Source organism: Belonocnema kinseyi, chromosome 9, assembly GCF_010883055.1.
Source record: "Belonocnema kinseyi isolate 2016_QV_RU_SX_M_011 chromosome 9, B_treatae_v1, whole genome shotgun sequence".
Classification (NCBI taxonomy): domain Eukaryota; kingdom Metazoa; phylum Arthropoda; class Insecta; order Hymenoptera; family Cynipidae; genus Belonocnema; species Belonocnema kinseyi.
Window position 1 is genome coordinate 4,617,150 of NC_046665.1, and position 5,860 is coordinate 4,623,009.

A 5,860-nucleotide genomic window follows, 5' to 3' on the forward strand; every position below is an offset into this window, starting at 1 on the left:
TAATACTTTTTTTTTTTAATTTTTAAAATATTTTCAAATACTCACTTAAAATTAATTTTCCAAATAGAAAATCATTTTCAATTTTCTTAGCAATCACAACCATGTTTATTATTCTTTTTAAATATTTTACAATTCTCAAAAAGTTTTATTTTTGTTAAATCTGCAAAAATCTACATCGTCTTTCGAATTATTTAAAATAATTTCAAGTTTTAAGTTAATTTTGGATCTTTTTTCAAATTAAAATTGTAGCGTTCAAAGTTTAAATTTACCTCATTGCAATTTTAAAAATTCAAGGCTTTCTATTTTGAACCATTCTGTTCAAATTTTTATAGTTTTTAGTAGTTGTTTATAATGGACTGTTTTAAATGAACGGTCAAATATTGCTAACAATTACCGATTTTTTTTATTAAAAAATTTCAAATTGAATGGGTTGAAAATAAAACATTTTTAGACTGAAATAATATTTGAAGTCATTACTGAAAATAATTTTAAAAACTAATATCTACTAATTCTTTAATTTTCAACGGATTCAGAATCATCTTGTAAATAATAATAAAAAAAAACATTTTAACAAAGTAGTTGAACTTTTGATAGAAAAGAGGACTTTTTTACAAAATAGTTAAACTTTCCACAAAATAATTTATTTTTCAACCAAATAATTGAGTTTTTATCCAAAAGAGATATATTCCAAAATGGCCAGTTTCTTTAATTTCTTTCAAATGCGGATCAAGATATAAATAAGACTATTATAATGTAAACCCAGTCATGTACATCGTCTCCAAATATATTTCACACGGACAAGATCTGTGATACTATTGGAGTAAACGTCGTTTCAAATCTAGGATCACTGGGATACGGCACTCAGGCATATTTTTGAGAAACTTATAGGGGAGTGCGGGACGGAGCAGTAGAGCTTCAGAGGTGATCCGAGCGAGGCGCGCGAGAGCCGAGTGAATCACTACACATGTGCAACAGTTGCCTTTGTTTGACACTCCAGCAACTAACCACGAGGTTAATGTGAAAAAACGAATAACAAGTTTTACGCTCGTGATGCCGGTTTGAGAGTAGGATGCAGGGGCGGCTCAATCAGTGCACTGTAGTGTCCGCATGTGCAAAACATACGGCAACAAGTCTAGGACCATCAGACCTGCTTCTCATCCTCATCGCGGGAGTCTTGAAGTAGGCTGGGCTCTTGGTCCAGTGCTTTAAACGTTAAGGGCCCTGCTAAGGGATGTGAGAACTTCCTCCCACAAAAGAATTACTGGCGCAGACCTAAGTATAGCTCCTGTCTACTAAGTTCGTTCCCAAAGCCTAGAGAAAATGATCCGGAGTCATCCCTGGCTCTGGAGGCATCTCAGGTGTCCATCCAGGTTCCGGGAATATTGGATACAGTATACGGAAAGGCGGGAACCAGATTCAACTTCAAATCTCGATTCTTAATTTGGAGTAGCAGCAGCAAGTAGATTCCAGTTCTCTGAAGGCATTACAGAGTTCTAAAAATCCCTCAATGTCCCTCGTTGAGAATATCGATGAGGTAAGGTCATAAATAATAAACAAATAAAAACAATTGAACTAGTTAATCCTAAATTCTTTTATTAATCCTAAATATGCCCTTGGAGTACCGTGCCACGTGTCGAGAGAACAGATTTCGCCTAAAAAATAAAATGATAACTAAAATTAATTGATTTAAAAAATTCGTCTTGTTACAACTTGTTACATGGCCTTAATTAGAGAAATTTTATGCTATAATCATGTGCTCACATTGCAGAATTACAAAAATAATATATAAAATGTATAATTGTATTCTTGATATAATATAGTCTCAGACTTACCTTCAAAAGAAGAAAATTCTATTTTCTGCATATGAACATACACAGAATGTTTCTGAAGTAAATGATCGCGTAATATTTTATAATCACTGAAAAAATGTCCAGTCGTATCATCAGGGTACAGTAATCTTGAAGAGTTCTGAAAGCTATTAGTGTACGAATGTTCACTCCCGGCTTGAAGTTGATTTTTGGAATATCTTTGCAATGTGAACGTACACAAAAACATTTTTCCACACGTATGTTTTTATAACACCGTTCTTTACTTTTTGAAGGTTCCAGATTATAAAATTTCCGTAAATATGTATAAAGATTTTTCTTCATGGTAAACACTTTCTTGCATTCGTTGTACTTCATTGGATTCATTTTTCAAACAAGCAAGCGGTATAAAACGAAAACTAAAGCAATAAATAGCCTGTCGCAATAACAGCATCGCGAAAAGTGACGAGAAAAGCTCACATACATTTTTAAATTTCGTAGAATCGAAAACTACGCATGCGCGCGCCAGAAAAGTGCAGACGTGAAGTGCGCTTGCGTAGGCAGCTATGCGATTACTTGCACGACACGCTCGTTAGATAAAGCGGGGCGCACACACAATTGCACAGCGCACATTGCATGGGGCAAAAGATTCTAGACCAATCACAGGCCTCCATTTCAATCGCTGTGATTCTCAGACAGCATGGTGCAGAAGGCGTCGAAAAGTTCGGAACGATGAACTTTCATGCAGTCTATAGCAGAGAACCCAGATCTGAAACGAGATGTGGTCCAATAGGCCTTTTCATTTCAATTTGGAAATAGATAGTGCACATGCGTGGCCGCCATGACAGTTCCCACGAATTCAAAAGTTTCGGCCCTACTCTGTACAATGTATATAAATTGAGTTTTTTATTTTTTTTAATGTGATAATTTCGTATTTAGTGAAAATTGAAAGAATAATAGTATAGAGTATCTCAAAAGTGATTAATACGAAAAAATCTATTGTATGGAAAGTGAGTGCAAGCAAAGATATTAGATGTTTGGGGCAAGATTTGTTGGTTATGATTTCCATAGCGTGAGTTGCTCTAAGTGTAAGGCGTGCGAACACAAGAAACATGAGTGCAAAAGTACCATTCTCTGCAATAATTTTGAATGAAAAAGATGTGCTAGGAGCACAATTAGTGCCAAATTTAAGTGTAGAAGGGCACAGCAGTGCACTACTAAGAAGATGGTTGCAGTGTCGAAAGCAACCAACTGATGGAAAAAAGAAAGAGTTAGTGGAAAGGTGAGGTTATGTTTTGGTAAACATACTTTGTTTGTGCTTTTTTGTCAAATTATCTTCGCACTTAACGATGATAAATTCACAAATAATAAGTATTTCCTATAAAATTTACTTTTTGCTTTTAATGTCTCTTTTTGTGTTGAAAAGTCAATCGAAATCTGCATATTTAAAAATTCAATTTTTTGTGAAAAATTTATCTTCCCGCTAATAAGCGTAGAATAGAGAAAAATTAATATTTTAAGATTTTATCGCAAAAGTGAAGATTATTCTAATATTTTGAATGCGCAATTTTTCCATCTGTTTAAAATTCCACAATAATAATAAGATACCCTCTAAACTTATTCACTTCTATTTTCATAGCGACCGTCTCACAGTTTTCTATTCTCCCAACGAGAAAGTGTTTTCAGTATATTTAATTCCGTCTAATTGTAATGGTAACGCACCTCAAAGAGGTATTTTTTATTCCTCAGAAGTGGTAATACTTTGATTTTATTTAATTGCTTCTAAGAAGTTCACAAAATATGTGTGAAGTAGAATTTTCTTTACATAAAAATTGTACTATTTCATATTTCTTTTACAATTTATCTGTTTAAAATCGCGTATTCATAGGAATACAAATTCTTAATTTTTCTGAATTTAACGCTTGATACCGGGGTTTTAAATTAAAATTTCACCTGTTCTAGTAGAATTCAACTATTTTTTAGAAAATTAAGTTTTTATTTACAATTCTTCTTTGGACGTTGGAAAGTAAAGTAGAATCTTCTTTACATAAAAATTGTACTATTTAATATTTCTTTTACAATTTATATGTTTAACGAAAAGTTTCATCTTTCTTGAATTCACTATTTTGTAGAAAATGTACGTCTTTTTTTAAGTTTATGTTTTGGTTTCGAAAAATGAACTACAATCTTTTCTAGATTGAAGTGCAATCAAAAGAAAAGTGTGTAGTTCTTTATTAAAAACTTATTTCTTATAGTACAAATTTCATCTTTCTTGGATAGAAATGCAACAATCTCGTACAGAGTTATTCAAATATTTTGTTGGAAATTAATGCTTTTTTCGTTGCAAAAGTTTGCTTTGGATTAAACATTCGATTCCATTTTTAACCAAAAAGTTGCATTTTCAAACAAAAAAATTAAATTTCTTCTATAACAGATAAAGTTTTAAATCAAAAAGGTAAATTTTCAAAAAAATAATTGAATTTTCTATTGAAAAAGAATTTAGTCCTGTTTTCACGATGAGGCGATGAATTTTTTAACAAGAAATAATTTTCTACCAAAAAAGTTGAATTTTCAATTCAAATAGACCAAAATTCACTTCTTGTTCAACTCGTTCCAACTAAAAAAACGTGTGTAGTTCTTTGTTAAAAACTTATTTCTGATAGTACAAATTTCATCTTTCTCGGATAGAAATGTAACTATTTCGCACAGAGTTATTTAACTATTTTGTTAGAAATTAATCCTTTTTTTTTGCAAAACTTAGCTTTGGATTGAACATTCAAATTTTTTGGTAGAAACTTATTCTGTCTTAAAGTCAACTGTTGGTGGAGAATTCAATAATTTAGTTCAAAAGTCATCCTTATTGGTAAAAATGTCTTTTTTTGTGTTCATAAATACAGTTTTTTTCGGAGAAACTTGTGTCCCATGTAAATATATACATTTTTTTTACCGAAAATTCAACTATTTTTTCAAAATTTATTTTTTTCACACTACAATTTGCACTTTTTAGTAGAAATATCTTCTATATTTTATGAAAATGCACCTTTTTTGTGAAAAATTAGACAGGGTTATTAGACATTATCAGGCAGGGCTTTTACATAATACGTTACGTAATTTATGTACGGCCCCTCTTGTGTTTCACTGGAAAATAATATACCTTTTTTACAGGGTCAAAATGTGTATTAGGACTGGCAAGCTTGTACATCCGTACATAGATAATGGCAAGTGGCTCGCCATGAAAGAGCAAAATGCGAGGGCCAGGGCTTTGCGGGACAAGAAGATAAACGAGTTTCCTGTACTTTGGTCGAAGTTCCCGTCACAGGTAATACCTGAAAATTACAATTATGGCTCCATCTTCAATCATTTGGTGTCCTCATGCATTCTAACAGAAGAATAAAATAATAATTTTCCGCATGGAAATAAAGAAAATGTCACTGAAGATTACAGTACAGCCAAGCCGCTGAATAGAGGTCGACAGTATTTCGACTCTGGGCACGTAACGAACATGGAAGATTCTGTCCCGATTGAAGAAAAGCAGTATTGTGCCAAAGCAAATGTCTTGGCTTCGTACAAAGTTAATCTAAAGTACGAAGTATTTATTATGTTGGAGAAGCAGACAGGGGATGTGCTAGATGCGCGATGCCAGTGCAAGGCCTCATCTATGGGACGATGCAGCCACGTAGCAGCACTTCTGTTTGCTGTCCTAGATTTTATAATGATTTTAAAATCTGACAAAGCATGCACGAGCACATTGTGCAAGTGGAATAGAGGCCGGAAAGGTAAACTGCCGGTCAAAGTAGATGAGGACCAGTATAATAAAAAAGTTGTTCCTGTGAAGATAAAATCCTTCAATCCTTGTCCCGGAGAAAATATTGAGTTCAGCATTGCAGGAGTAAATTCTTTTATAGCCGCAGTTCAAAAAGAATATAAAGCTTGGACAGCTGGACCAATGTGGGATATACTGTTGGAACGCGATTATGCAGATTACCAGCTCGATCTGTCACGGAAGAGTGATATGCTGGAGATGGTTAGAAATCTTAAAAACTCACTTTTGTTTG